Here is a 16,314-nt window from a genome sequence, read left to right as displayed (position 1 = left end):
GAGGAACGCAGAAGTTTTACTAGAGGCTAGTAAACAGGTGAGGCTAGAAATAAATTCAGAAAAACCTAAGTACATGTTAGTATCTCGTCAGTAGACAGGCAGGCGGGCAAAATTATCTTAGGGTGACTAATAAATCCTACAAAAGTGTGACAAATTTAAAATATTTGGACACAATAGTGACGAATCAAAATTTTATTCATTAGAAAGTCAGGACGAGACTAAATTATATAAATGCTTGCTACTTCTTACATCAAAATATTTTGTCTTCCCGCCTGATTTATAAGAACCTGATGATTAAAATATACAAAACGATAATTTCGCCTATTGTTTTGTATGGGTGGGAAACATCTTCTCTCAATCTGAGGGAATATCACAGATTGAAGGTGTTTGAGATGGGACATGGAGAATACTGCATAATGACGAACTTAAAAATTTGTACCCTTCCCCCAGTATTGTCAGGGTGATTAAGTCAAGAAGAATGAGATGGGCGGGGCATGTAGCGCGCATGAATGGGACAAGAGGTGTACCCCGGGTATTGGTTGGGAAACCTGAGGGAAAGAGACCGCTGGAGAGACCTAGACGTAGATGGGAAGATGATGTCAGGCGGGATCTATGGGAGATAGGAGTTGAAGGAGACTGGATTTTGTTGGCGCAGGACACGGTCTGGTGGAGGGCTTTGGTTAGTTCGGTGATGAACCTTCGGGCTCCGTAAGCCATCCAGTTAGATAGTTATTTGCGAACGTATTAATTATTATACCTCATCTTTTGTAAGGTTATGAAACTGGATCACTCACATTAAGGGAATTAGCCGAGAGAGCAGTAGATGATTTTTCCTTCATCCTCTGCATCCACACCGCCTTCGGGTATCGGGGTCCTTTCCCGGGGGTAAAGCGCGGCCGGGGCGTGACACTAACAACTCTCTCCCGTCCATTACCGAAGTTGAGAATGATTTCGAGCTATAACTAATCTCCCCCAAGCGCCTACATGGCTTTACTTTACACATTATGAAAAAAGGCACAGATTGCTGGTGCTTGAGAGTAGACTGCTAAGAATGTATGAACCTAGTAGAAATTACGTCACAAAAGGTTAAATAAAATGACATCATTAGAAGCTTAATAATGGGTACCTCTTACCAAATAGTTTCAGGATGATCATATCAAGGAGGAAGAATATGGAGACACGTAAATTTCATAGAGAAGTTGAAAAATGCGTACTAAGTTTCAAAGAAACAGAAACCACTGGAAGACAATGAGTAGTTGGGAGGAGGCTATTAAAATGGATCTTGAGGAAGAAGGTTAGGAGATATGTATTAAATTTTAAAGAATCGTAATAGCAACGGGTTGTGGGCTCTTGTAAATACGGTAACGAACATTCGGGTTTTATAAGAGACGAGAAATATCAGGATTTGTTGACAATCTATGTACTTCATTCAGAAGGACTCAGCTACATACATTTAGTTATGTCTTCTAGTGAGGTTACATTGTATTGAATACAAGATGACATAATAGTAACAACTGGTCAGTGTATAAATCTTTAGAATGGTCGGAGCCTATATTAAACACTATTACAGGCACAGGTAGCAAATCTGTTTATGTAATTTCGAAGGCACCTAAGTTATGCTAGGATGTGAGACAAAATTTAAAATTCAACTGATAATGAATTTTGTAATGAAAAAAAAATTATTTCGAAACCGTGGATCATGATCGGATTCCGTGGTGTATTTATCAGCATTAAATCATTTACTTGGTCGAATGACTTCGATGCAAGTATGAATGGTGCAGAATCAGAGAAGAAAGCGGATTAAGTGTTTGACAGCCCAGGGACTCGCGTACCTTACAACATGTACATTTATTTGTAGGAATTTTCTCTCCTCATGTTTTTTGTCTAGTTTACTTTGTGCACATTTTCATTTGAGACCGACGACAATGAAGAAGGAATTTATAAAGTTTTCGGATGTTACCAAATCGTTAAAATTGTAATAACTGAAATCACTTATTCGTAAAAAACCATGAATTTATAGATCTATTACTTTACTGGGAGTGCATATATTCTCAAAGGAACGGTGTTCTAGCACGATCTTTCGTTTAGCCGTAACCCACATACGGTGATGCTCGTATCTTAGTGTAAAATTTTAATAACTTCAACATTTTCCCTTTTCTATTCACAGAACGCGTAGATCCAATAAGGATAAACTTCTGCATTTCAAATTTTCGCGAAACTTCGTGGCAATCCGTAGCATGTCGTGGTAAAGGGGGCGTGGCAATATTTCTCCGGCAGTCGGGCAGGGTTGGCCTCTTCTAGAACGCAGTAGCACAACGTCCGTGTCTCGTAGTGTCACGCGTCGGGTGCAGTTTCTCGACAGTTTCTGTACTGAAGATCCTTAATTCCGCGTCAACTTTCCAGCATTACATGATTACCAAAAAAAAGACAGTATGTGTGTTAAGCAGTTTTGAAAGGGACTAAAACCTACTGTTCGTTTGACATACCTTTTAATGTAAAGTGAGAACATTACCCACAATGCTCCAGCCACGCCCTCATAATTCAAACTAACAACTAACATTCCAAAAACAATTACTGTACAAAAACGTGAACAAAGTATCTTCCCGTCTTTATCAAATTTGATACTTGACGTATTAACAACAATTTACTGCATGCATATATATGTGTGGTGATTTGTGTGCGTGTGTTTAATTCCATGTTACATGTTGAAAATCAGACAATAAGAGATTTGCTGGTCTTATTTTGAAGATACTTTAAATTTAGATCTATCTCTTAATACGTGAACTTTTTTCTGAAGAAATTATTGATCTGAGTTCCAAGAAACTTCCGACATGAGTGACCTACACAGGTGGTAAGTGTGAAAGTAACATGAGATAGTGAAAGTATACAACAACTTAAAGTCGTGCACACACAAACTATGAAATATATTCATGGAAATCTTATGCAAGAGAATCCACTGCCATAAATGAATAACTACCGTATGTCAGATATATAATATATTTTAATTCAACCCTTTCTTAGAATTTCACGCTATTTAAACTAATATATTTCTCAAGTTTGAATCAATTTTTGATGCTACTTCTTTGGGGAACACTGAAATATAAATCCAAAACCTTTTCAGTTGCATTCTATGTTGTGAATTTGTAACAAATTTAACCATCAAGTGTAATTGGTAAAATATCTAAGAGCAAAGACAGACGAATATCGAAACTAAACTGTCTTTCGGTAGTACATTCGTGTATTATCCGGAGGATAACTAATATATATCGTCATAATCTCCGCGTTATTGTGTTCACCACCAGAAATAACCATAACAAAAATTATTTCCACAGAGCTTGTAATATTAACTTACGTACAATATTAAAATACTAGTCCTAAGCACATTTTAAAAGACTTGCTCCCTTGTTTTCCAAAATACGTAGTATAGTATCGATAAATATCATTCAAATATATTTATAATAAACTTAGCGCCTTTATATTCTAATGTTCGCAGTTTAACAGCTAATCAATAATTACCGATTATTCTTACATGCAATCTAAAATTAAGTAATAGGCCTACATCTGCAACTTGTAATCTCTACGTCTAAATCTACATTATGTGTCTATAACAATTATTATAGACGCATAAGGTTATAGTTATGTCTCGTACTAATATGAGTAAAAATATTTACGGAGAAAATTTCTTTATACATGTTCCATTTATCTGTTTTAAGATAATCGCGCCATTGTTTGAGGTTGTACCTTTTTTATTTTCATGATGTTACCGATAACGTATGAACAAAAACTCAAAGTTAATATAAGTGCGTGACACATTATCGTTATGTTAACAGAGATACGCATTTAATTAAATATTTACAAGCATCAAAGCAAATAATTTATGACTACTGTTAGGATAATACTCTGAAAACAAATGGTATATTGTATGACGTAACCGCATAAATTACATCTTGCATTACGTAAAGAAGACAAACTAGCAGCTTACTATTTTTTCAAACATTCTAAATAGAACGGTTCAATTATGATTCTTATATTCACGTAAATTAGAACATTATAATTTCTACTATAATTATTTAAGTAGTTATTCTGGATTAAATAAAACCAACACGAGTTTCTTTACAGAAAGGAAGTAATGATTATTATTACCTATTGGGAACTGTTAACTGTATATATTTGTTGGAGTAACAAGTACAAATAGGAAAGGAATGTATTATGGTCATATCTAGGGGAGTAAATTTTAAAATTGTAATCGAAAACAGACAAGTTCTTTAAATATCCGGTTATTTCCCACATTACACATATTAATGAAGTATTTTGTAATCTATTCTTAACTCACATAGCTTGACTGAAAGAACTGAGATATAAAAAATGTAAGACTTGAGGTTCTCACAGCGGTGAATATGAAGATTTCTGTCTTCTGGGTTATTGCGCTGTGTAGTCTGGTCGATGTTAACCAACGTTTCAGAGGTCATACTGCCTCCGTCATCAGGGCGATGAATATGCCAATAGGGTGTGAGGAGTTGGATTTTATAGGCAGGGAAGTGAAAGGTGTAGCCTGCCCCGAGCCAATGGGAGCAGGTATGGGAGTGGACCAATGGTAGCACGTGGGCGAGGGTGGGAGAGGGAGAGAAAGGTGAGTGTAGTTGTATGGATAAAGGCCCTGAAAAGGGCCGAGTTAGTGGTCTGGTTGGTTCTGGCGGCGCACTCTTGCACCTTTGCGACCACGACAGCCTACAGAGTGAACTGGAGGCACTCACCACCACCTTCAGGAAAAACGGATACAGCAACCGTCAGATTCAGAAAGCTCTCAATCCGCCTGCGAGGCTGCCACCGCCTACTGAAAAACCAGCCTCGGTTGCCTTCCTGCCCTACGTCGGGACGACCTTCAACCGCATAAGCAGGTTGCTGGCCAGGCACGACATCAAGTCTGTTGGTCTTCCGCCAAAGAAAATTCCCAGTTTTCTCCGGCCGGTAAAGGACGACCTAGGACTGAAGACGCCTGGCGTATACAGAGTTCCCTGCGAGTGCGGAAAAGTCTACATCGGCCAGACAGGCCGTTCCGTTGAGGCCAGGATCAAGGAGCACGAACGCCACATCCGGCTCGGGCAGCCCGAGAAATCTGCGGTTGCTGAACACCGCTTCAACTTGGAGCACAAGATACAGCTAGAGGACACTGCTATCCTCTCCTCAAAAACCGGCTACATGGACCGGTTAATCAGGGAAGCCATCGAGATCGAACTTCATCCTGATAACTTTAACAGGGAAGATGGACTTCACCTGAGCCGGTCCTGGAAGCCTCTGATCCACACACTCCGAGGACTCCGAGAACGAGCAAGAGTGCGCCGCCAGAACCAACCAGACCACTAACTCGGCCCTTTTCAGGGCCTTTATCCATACAACTACACTCACCTTTCTCTCCCTCTCCCACCCTCGCCCACGTGCTACCATTGGTCCACTCCCATACCTGCTCCCATTGGCTCGGGGCAGGCTACACCTTTCACTTCCCTGCCTATAAAATCCAACTCCTCACACCCTATTGGCATATTCATCGCCCTGATGACGGAGGCAGTATGACCTCTGAAACGTTGGTTAACATCGACCAGACTACACAGCGCAATAACCCAGAAGACAGAAATCTTCATATTCACCGCTGTGAGAACCTCAAGTCTTACATAGTAAACCTCTATGGGGAGGATACTCATCGCTTCATCCGGAGATTCGAGGCTCTTCGGATCAAGAAAGCCAAACGTCTCTGCTCCCTTTCCTTCCTACTCCGATGCAGGGACCAAGGGACGGTCCCGCATTTCCTTCATTTCCACCACAACATCCATTCCGAGGGCGCCAAGAGGATCTATCGAAGGACGAGCTTCTGCTTATTACGGGAGCGCGTGCACCACACGAGGCGCGAGTTAGATGCGATCTCCCGGGACCTGTTGGGCATGCACCTCCGCCTCGCTGCGGAGCTGTCCACAGCGGACTGGGACCTCATCGACCGCATCACCTTCGAGAGGGCTTCACGGACTGCGGCTGACGACAAAGCCAGGCAGTGCCAGAAGTTCCAGCGACTGCATGGAGCTCAACATGCAGGCCCGCGGACCGACACGAAGAAAACTGTGGTTAACCTGAGCGGAAGGCCACTGGAGGATGCTGCCTACGCTGCCCTGGGCAAGGGCTTGAACTATGCGGTAGCACCTACAGTGCTGCCCATCGAGGATTTCCTGAGCGGTGTTGAGAGAGCTGTTCGCTCCCTACCTGTGGAAGCAGCCGAGGAGGTCCGGCAAGAGACCGTGCGGATCCTGAGAGCCTCCAAGAAGCCGAAAGACAATCTGTCCGGAGCTGAAAGGAGAGCTCTCCGAGCACTGCGGAATAACGCGGACCTCACGGTCCTCCCGGCAGACAAGGGTAGCGCGACGGTTGTCCTCAGCACTGATGACTACAACGGGAAGATCCGAGCCCTTCTGGAAGCCCCGACGTACAGGCTACTGTCTAAGGACCCTACGGAAGCCGTTGAAAGGAAGACCAACCTCCTTCTCAAGAAGTGTTCATTTCCAGAGGAGGTCATCCAAAAGCTACGGCCCCAGGGTTCGAGGCCCCCTAGACTGTATGGGCTACCCAAGATCCATAAGGAAGGAGCTCCCCTCAGGCCCATCGTAAGCACCATCGGCGCTCCAACCTACCGGCTCGCCCAATATCTCGCGGGACTACTCGGTGGATTGGTGGGGCACTCTCCACGTCACGTGAAGAACTCCACCGAATTCATCAATACTATCAAGTCGCTCCGCGTGGGTCCTGGGGACATCATGGTTAGTTTCGATGTCGTGTCCCTCTTCACCATGGTACCCGTTGGTGATGCCCTACGTCTCCTGGAACGGCACTTCGATGGCGACGTCTTGAGGCTGTTCCACCTGGTACTAACCTCTTCATATTTCAAGTTCGGCGGCCGGTTCTACGAACAGACCGACGGGGTGGCTATGGGTTCCCCACTATCACCTGTCATCGCCAATTTCTACATGGAGTACTTTGAAGAAATGGCGGTGGACGGGGCGACCTTCAAGCCCCTCTGCTGGTTCCGTTACGTAGACGACACGTTTGTCATCTGGCCCCACGGCCCTGACAAGCTCGCGGAGTTCCTCAGCCACCTCAACAGCATTCACGAGAGCATCCAGTTCACCATGGAAACTGAAAAGGACGGTCATCTCCCATTCCTCGACATAGACATTCACCGGAAACCTGACGGCTCATTAGGCCACAAGGTGTACCGGAAACCAACCCATACCGACCTTTACCTCAACTCCAATTCCCATCACCACCCGTCCAACAAACAGGCCGTGCTCTCGACCCTGGTACACAGGGCTAAAGCCCTTTGCGACCACGACAGCCTACAGAGTGAACTGGAGGCACTCACCACCACCTTCAGGAAAAACGGATACAGCAACCGTCAGATTCAGAAAGCTCTCAATCCGCCTGCGAGGCTGCCACCGCCTACTGAAAAACCAGCCTCGGTTGCCTTCCTGCCCTACGTCGGGACGACCTTCAACCGCATAAGCAGGTTGCTGGCCAGGCACGACATCAAGTCTGTTGGTCTTCCGCCAAAGAAAATTCCCAGTTTTCTCCGGCCGGTAAAGGACGACCTAGGACTGAAGACGCCTGGCGTATACAGAGTTCCCTGCGAGTGCGGAAAAGTCTACATCGGCCAGACAGGCCGTTCCGTTGAGGCCAGGATCAAGGAGCACGAACGCCACATCCGGCTCGGGCAGCCCGAGAAATCTGCGGTTGCTGAACACCGCTTCAACTTGGAGCACAAGATACAGCTAGAGGACACTGCTATCCTCTCCTCAAAAACCGGCTACATGGACCGGTTAATCAGGGAAGCCATCGAGATCGAACTTCATCCTGATAACTTTAACAGGGAAGATGGACTTCACCTGAGCCGGTCCTGGAAGCCTCTGATCCACACACTCCGAGGACTCCGAGAACGAGCAAGAGTGCGCCGCCAGAACCAACCAGACCACTAACTCGGCCCTTTTCAGGGCCTTTATCCATACAACTACACTCACCTTTCTCTCCCTCTCCCACCCTCGCCCACGTGCTACCATTGGTCCACTCCCATACCTGCTCCCATTGGCTCGGGGCAGGCTACACCTTTCACTTCCCTGCCTATAAAATCCAACTCCTCACACCCTATTGGCATATTCATCGCCCTGATGACGGAGGCAGTATGACCTCTGAAACGTTGGTTAACATCGACCAGACTACACAGCGCAATAACCCAGAAGACAGAAATCTTCATAAAAAATGTAGTTGGTGGTTGTTTTTGCCCATTTATTAAATCATAAACAAACTATAATTACTACGAAATAGAATCCTTTCAGTAAAATTACATTGTTTCATTGTTTCCTATGTCTCAAAATTACATCATTTGAAGTATTTTATCTTTTGAACAGACTCAATTCCTGTTTATTAACAATTTAATATCTTATATAATTTTATATGAATCCCTCATCTCGAACTTGTAAATGGCCACTATAAAGCAAATTGCCAATAAGATTGGTAAATTACAGTTGAAATATAAATTGATTTCATGATATGAGATAAACAAAGAAAGCGAGTCAATGTAGACGGATTCAAACAGTAACCAACGCTTAGATACAAACTGTGAGAGAACACGTCATTTTGCACGTAGTTTTGATTATTTTAAGGGTTGCTCCATGCACCATTACAAAGGAAACCACGTTACTGTGTATTACCCTACACCTACAAGAAGTAGATGAATTATTCGCTTTAAGCAATTACACACCAGCATAAAGAGGGATAACAATAATGTATCGAACTTGACTTGTGTCAGTTATCGCCACAGACGATTAAATAATCGCGAATCTTTATATTTTCAACGCGAGAATGTAAAATGATAAGCTATAAAAAAGGCAGCAAACGAATTATAAAATTGTTTCAATGTCACTTTTCTATTTCTGCAGCTAAGAAATGACAAATATTTCTTCCTCGTTCCTCCTTTATTGACTCAGATGATAAATCGATGTTCCATTAGGTTTTTGCAATGAAAGAAACTCATTGGAACGGCAGAGGGTTTGTTATGTGGACGGTCTACTCGGCTACGCGTTAGAGCAAATAACGACTGGTGCCAGTGAAAGCGTACGACGTGTGGTTTTATGAGTGTGAAACCTGGTAAACACGTTAAGAGAAGAATACGTCTTAAGGGTGTTTTAGAATAGGATGCCAAGAAGAATATATGCACCTAACTGTGATGAGGAAAGAGTTGGATGGAGGAAATTTCGTTGTGATTTAGCAGTAGACTCCCGATTATCGATTTATCTTAATTCGTTAAATAATGTGTAATTTTTGCTTTTATTAGTTCTTTAAACGTTCTAACATTACAACATAAATTAATTTTCAGTTTCCTATTAAATCAGATAGACCCACGGTAAATCACTCATGTATAATCGGTAGTATACCGTATGCTTAATTTTCAATATTTATCAATTATTATTAGCGTGATCAAATCAAGGTTAATATCATCGGTGGGTCACATAGCAAACATGGGGTGATTAGCTATAATCGTGTATAAAATACTGATGGGCAAAATTGAATCGGTAGACTTCTCCGTAGGTGAAAGAATAATAAGACTGGTTTTGGATAAATACTAACACACTGTGACGGTCGGGAATAGATCAAATTGGCTTAGGGCGTAATTCCTGTGAGGTTGCAGTGAGTAGTGTAACAAACCTTCTTGTTAACCGAAAGTTGAGGAATCTCTTAAACTAGCTGTTCGTATCTCAAGAATTAAAAAGAGTAATAAACTCATCTCTATGAATTTTGATGCTTAAACAATCAGCTATACAAGGAACTAGACATCTTGCAAAATCACATGATTCTACGAAATTAACTTTAAAGAAAACTGAAGTAATATGGTTGCAAACAAACAAGATTCCAGGACTCAGAGAAAAATAAATATGGTAGTTACAGTTGCCAACGTGCAGTAAAAACTTGGTTGGTGTACTTTTAAAATCAATGCATACACCCTCAGTTATTACCATTGTATCAATGGCGCAATTCTGTACAAAAGTAGACTAACGTGGCTTACTAATGACCAATTAAATATATATGCAGTATAAGTTAAAAAAACTGAATATCAAATAAAAAATTAAATAATTTTGTATTTAATAATGTTTCAGCAAACGTTTTAGACTATGACGTCAGCTTTTATATCCATGAACACAAATATAAAATAATATAACTTATTTTACATATATGACATATTTCTTCCAATATCGGGGATAGTAAATATTACGAGAAATTAAGAGGGACACATTTGATAGCGAAATTACCGGCTGAACTATAGCAGCAAATAATTTATTCCTAGTCACCAGATCCTACTTTTTATTATTTTCCTATATTAATGATATAGTATGAGCCGGGATAGCTCAGTCAGTATAGTGACTAGCTACGGGCTGGACGACCGGGGTTCGATCCCCGACGGGGGCAGAGGATTTTTCCTCTAGCCTCTGCGTCCAGACCGGCTCTGGGGCCCACCCAGCCTCCTCTACAATGGGTACCGGGGTTCTTTCCCGGGGGTAAAGCCGGCCGGGGCGTGATGCTGACCACTCACCCCCATCTAGTGCCGAGGTCAAGAAAGAGAGGAGCTATACCTTCTCTCCCCCCAAGCGCCTACATGGCGCATAGTGGGACAAACTTAACTTAATGATATAGTCCCCTACGCTTCGAATCGCGATGGAGGTGTCCATGATACGAAGGAACTTGGACTATCCGAAAGTGGCCATGAATTGCATGACTGCAAGTATCGTGTTCAATGTTAATTTATTGCCGCTTCTAAATAATGAGGAATGAAAGACGTTATATTAAACTTGATCTAAAACTGACTACATTATCTATAAATGGGCCAATATCACTAATCTTTTTTTTTATCCTACGCCAGACTTAAGCCTCTCAGCCATTATTTTATTTCTGGCAGCCCAATACAGATTTGAAACGGCGGTAAAAATATTACTAATCTACTGAACAGATACGAATAAGTCGAATGCTCCGTTCAGCGAGAATTGTGGTTGTGTACGGAAAACGGTCTAAAGGCAACGCCCTTTTCTTTGCAGCTAAATTGAAGAAGAGCCTGTTTATGTATTTTCAGTACTTCAAATATAAAATCGTACATTCTGTATGCATTGCTTACCACTTCACCTTTTTTCCTATAGTTAAAACACTGAATAACTAATTTGTAGTATTTGTTTATTCAAAACTATATTTTCTAAGACGGTTGCCAACTTAAAATATCCTAAGGAGTTCCTATAGGCAGTAAACAAACACAAATGTCTTAAATAGTTTTTGGAATGTTTAATATGTGTTGCAACACAGACGTAAACAAATAATTTAAAGAACTGACAGATTTTCGGTTTTAGTTTCAAGTATAACACAAAACATAAGAATAAAATTCTTCGACAGGGACTTGAGCGGAAAGAGTGCGTAATTACTGTATAAAATGAGGAATTATTTTTATAAAATAAAATATGAAATGGTGCATAAATCCGGTAATTCCTTATTTATTTACGCCATTGGGCTATTCTAAATTAATTGTCTTATAAGTATCCATTTATTCACGCAGTTGTCTCAGTAAAAATCTCCAACTAATATCCACCTTATTAATAGCAACTCCATTAGTTTTCAAGGGTGGAAATTCATGTATTGTTTATTAGTCCTTAAAACAATTATAAGTATAAGCGTTCCCAGACAAATTCTCAACTGATCCACTTCGTGGATGTTATTACCGTGATATAATGCCAAAATATGTATCATTAAATTTCCGGCAACCACTTGACAAAAAGTGTAAAAGGAAACAAGTGACCAACGCGAAAGGAACGTCATAAAGGAAACGTTTAGTCGTATTTTTGGTCTCTCTAGAGACGTGTGAATCCCAAGAGCTATATTTGAGATCAAATCTACACTCACCCAGAAGTCCTGTTGTAAGCCGAACCCATGAACGGCTGGGGAGCAGGGTATGGTGTAGTAACCCATACAATGGAATTGCCAGCATACGTATTCAAAGTACAAACCTGCCCTGAACAGCCGCCTCCTGAAATATTCAATAGATAAGAAGGAATTACAGTAACTTAAAATTTAACACGACGTAAAACAGTTCACCGTAAATGCATAAATGTTTGTATCTTAATTGAACTTACCATTAACGTTTTGATACGTAACTACAGACAAGAAAGTGAATGAAGTTTAAAAAAAGAATAATATGACAGAATTCTGAAGTTCTTCGTCACCCGCACAACTAGCTTCATGTAGCAGAGTCCATCTCGAGAAACTAATAGTCATTTTTTACAAAATAGATGTATAACCATATTCAATGAAAGAAACAAAAACTTAATAATAAACTAAAGTATTATATACGTCAGCTTTGGCACATGGTGAGTTGGAGTATTTTTGTAGATTCTCAAAATGACCACCGTTAGTTTCGTGGCACAGTTACCAGTGGTGAGCAACTGACAAGCGGCAACCAAAGTATATATGTGTACATATTAATGGTGTCATCTGTACATACAGTGTTCATAAAATCCCTCAATGGTTCTTCTCCTGAGCTAGCTGAATCCAATACACAACTTACCGCAGTATTAAGTATAAATTTTAAAACTATCATCGCATCTCGTCTAGGTCTTCCTTTGAAAGTGTCGAATTTTTCATCCCTCCCTCACGTTCTGAATTTTCTGCTTATCTTATTCTGCATAATTTCATAAACCTAAATGTTTAAATGTCTCCATGCCTAATGTTAATGTTTATAATGGTCATCCATATGGTCGGTTACCTTTTAAATTACTGCAGGAGGTTTCTTGCCTGAGCATGCTTGACTTGATGACGTAGAACTATTAGTTTACAGCAGTTTCCCTATTAAATATATTTGGGACTTCACAACCGACAAGACTGTAATAGCATGGCCCTGTAATGGACTTTATTGTAATGCTTAACAGTGAAATTTTTCTGCCAAAGATATTGGCGGATTGCGGTTAGACGGGATGGCGATTTACTGGAGAATTCTCTCGGAAATACATAAGACATTTCTTCATCTTGACCTTTGTCGACAATGCGAGAGTCTACAGAGGGGTTCTGTATCAGAGGTTGACTGTATAATAGACACAATCGCTTCCTTTGAGATACGTCAAAATTAACAGTTATTCAACAGTAATTTTATCGATTCTGCATTACTTCAGCAGTTGATATGGTAGCGGGGAACAACTAAACTATATTAGAAAGTGGTTAAAACATGACAGCGCTGATGTCAGTGTCTGGCAATTAATAGCATAATAAAGCTGCTATTTTCATTTCTCGCTAAATAACCACTCACGATGCTCGCGAAATACCACAGGTCCTTTCTGATCTCTTTTACTGAATACAGAAATGTTGTCTCTACATTTTAGACCTTCGAACTTGGCTATCGCTACCTTGTACCCGGTAATCAACTTCTTGCTGCTTTCTCTCCAAAGGGGTTGAGTGCTTTGAAATTCGTTGCAAACTTCAGCTAAATTGTTCTTGTCATTTCCTCACTCGCGTTTTCGAAATACAAATATCTTTGATACTTTCCACTATGCAGACCCCAGTAACACATCTGTTCAACCACTACTAATCTAGACGTGTCTGGTAATAATCTCAGTTTATTTGAAAGCATAATATTATCGCCGCTGAAGATATGAATGACGAAAGCATTTGACACCATTTAAACTTTGTCAGCCTAGTCGTAGCTTGATGATGAAATGATACGAAATTTAATTACAGCGGTAATTAGCGTGGTTGATGCTGGTTATAAAGAGTGAGATATAGGAATGAATAGATGGAATGAAGTTGAGAAAATGGCACAACCCCGAGAAACTCTACCATGACTCAGTTTCGTTACTCACGTTGATAACTGCTATGTTTTGTTGGATCATTAGGCAGCAGATATCAACATTGACTTTAAACAGATATCAGTTCAGGCGTTAGTTTTCCAAACTTCCCATGAAAGAGTTTGGGGAAATTGTAGAAGAAAACTACGGGGTTTATTTGTGGTCTAAACATCGACTGTAAAATCGTTTTAAAATAAAAATATGTAAATGACTTACTAGAAAACAAAAGATATTTAATGTGATTTCAGGTTCTCACGCCTGAGGTCTCTATCATCCATACATTCCTTCTGATGATAGAAGCAGCACGCGCTCTTAAAATTTCGGCAAAATTCTACCACACTACACGACGTGACAACCAAAAGACAGTAAAATTTAAAACATTTTTTTATCTCAGATATACCAAAAGAAAAATTAGCGTTTAATGACTTTGGACGAGAATTAAATCCAAGAAAGAGTACATTTTTCAGAACATCAGAGTCGCTCATTTGATGAATAAATGCCCAACTTTTAATGGAATGCTAATTTCACAAGTATCTGTCATGTGTTCTTATTCTATGCCAGATTGATGTACTCGACAAAATGACACTCTATTTAAAAGATATATTTTAATATTGCCAACCCATCAATTTATAAGTCTTTATGTCAAATTTTTCGACCGAAATTGTCACTACATTTCTTTTCCCTTTCACGCATGCCGCACTCCCCGATGATATAAAAATCCAGACATCTTCTTCCATGCTTTTAGGTAGTTGTAGACAGGCTCATAATTAATTAATAGTGGATTCTTTCCTAGCGGTAAAGTCAGCGACATGTAACTAACAAAGCACATAAATCCAGTGCCGAGGTGAAGAATTTGTGGAACTATGCCTCCTCTCGCCCCATAATCATTATGATGTTATGCCTAAGCACAGGGGCAAATATACTTTACCAATATTACAATAAAGGTGTCAGAAACGAATAAATATAGAAAATGAAATAAACATCTAAAATTAAGAAATTCATTTGAATAAAAGAGGTTTTATATTATAAAAGCTGTTATCTCGAAAGTGCACTATGGAGATGTTCATATTTTTATAGTTGTAATATAAGTTGTCAGATTTCTTACATTATTATACGAGTCTTATTAACAATAATATAAGCGTGGCATTAACAATGCTCATTAAATTGCGTACATCTTGCAGAATATGATTTCACGTGACAAGTGCGTGACACGAGTAATGTGCTGACCGATAACCCAAGTGACGTGCTAAGTTCAACTGCACGCCACTGTAACATGTTTCACTTCTGATAAATCGTTACACAGTAATCCTTTTATCCACATTATTCTTATCATAGTGCAATATTACTACTATAGAAAAATTAGGACTTTATTTAAAAATTAAAATTTTTTAATAATAATTATTGTTAGTTCAGTTACCATTATTATAATAACAGTTATTTATATTATTAACATTTGTTATTGTGTTGTATCTGTAATTGGCCTCCTGGCTGTGGATACAGCACACTAATAATAAATAATTGAATCATCATCATCTTATATGTCTAGGATAATTCTGGCGTGTGTTCAAACTCTTGTGCAGAGCATAGCATTACAATGTCTCATGAAAGATACGAGATTCTATTATATTTATAGACATGAGATTTCAGATTTTCAAGATGAAGTGATTTAAGATTGTGACTTCTGCATTGGCTGAGTCGTGTGTGTTTGAAAGATTGATACTCAAACTTGAAGATGAAAGTAGCGTGTTATTCCGTAACGTTTGTATACACAAAAGTGAACACGAAATTTACTCTTCAGCAGTCGATTAACACTTTAAAGACTGTGTCTAATCTTCGAATAATTTCCCGCTACGGAGACATTTCTTGTCCAGCCCGTTCACACGGTGTCAACTTGTGATTTATTTCTGTGGGCCTAGATGAAAAGCAAAGTGTTTGAAACATGAGCGGCCAAATTTAATAACCCGAAACGGAGAAGTTATAAAGAAATCAATGACATAACACCGGCAATGTTACTGCGTGCAACGTAAAATATTATGAAACGAGTACATCAGTGCATCGGTCTTGATGAACGACATTTGACGGGTGTTATTTTAAGCTGAAACTTTGTTATAGTGTTCCTCAATAATGGCAACCACTTATCTCTCAAAAATTACGACTGTACGCCGGCCCACTCTGTACATACCGAATTTCAGTCTGAACATATGAAGGAAAAAAACTACGCGATACTTGAGCACAGATAAAAGAATAATATAAACAAGACTGAAACGTGTACTCTGTTGAACACACTAAAGTTCCAACATGTCCTTCGTAGTAGGATTCAAGGTTCTCATGGCGGAGAGTCTTCTCGGCTGCAGAGCCGTGTGCTGTGGTAAATGTTAACCAACCTTCAGACCTGTTTGCTGTATCTATCATT

General features: G+C 40.2%; 1 long non-coding RNA gene across 20 annotated transcripts in view; it reads right to left on the bottom strand.

The window, feature by feature from the left end:
* Window positions 1–16,314, bottom strand: part of LOC147871654 (uncharacterized) — a 309,056-nt gene that overhangs the window by 163,390 nt on the left and 129,352 nt on the right. For 14 of the 20 annotated variants that reach the window (XR_015538508.1, XR_015538504.1, XR_015538505.1 and 11 more), the window contains one exon: window positions 11,971–12,094. The exons of 3 other annotated variants lie outside the window; for them this stretch is intronic. This is a non-coding gene — a long non-coding RNA (uncharacterized LOC147871654). The remainder of the gene's footprint in view (window positions 1–11,970; window positions 12,095–16,314) is intronic. 3 more of the 20 variants (XR_015538512.1, XR_015538506.1, XR_015538510.1) reach the window with 1 other exon arrangement.

Source organism: Zootermopsis nevadensis, unplaced genomic scaffold, assembly GCF_977971745.1.
Source record: "Zootermopsis nevadensis isolate Lab colony 2312 unplaced genomic scaffold, Znev_1.0 Znev_ptg000045l, whole genome shotgun sequence".
Classification (NCBI taxonomy): domain Eukaryota; kingdom Metazoa; phylum Arthropoda; class Insecta; order Blattodea; family Termopsidae; genus Zootermopsis; species Zootermopsis nevadensis.
This window is presented reverse-complemented; position numbering and strand designations above follow the sequence as displayed.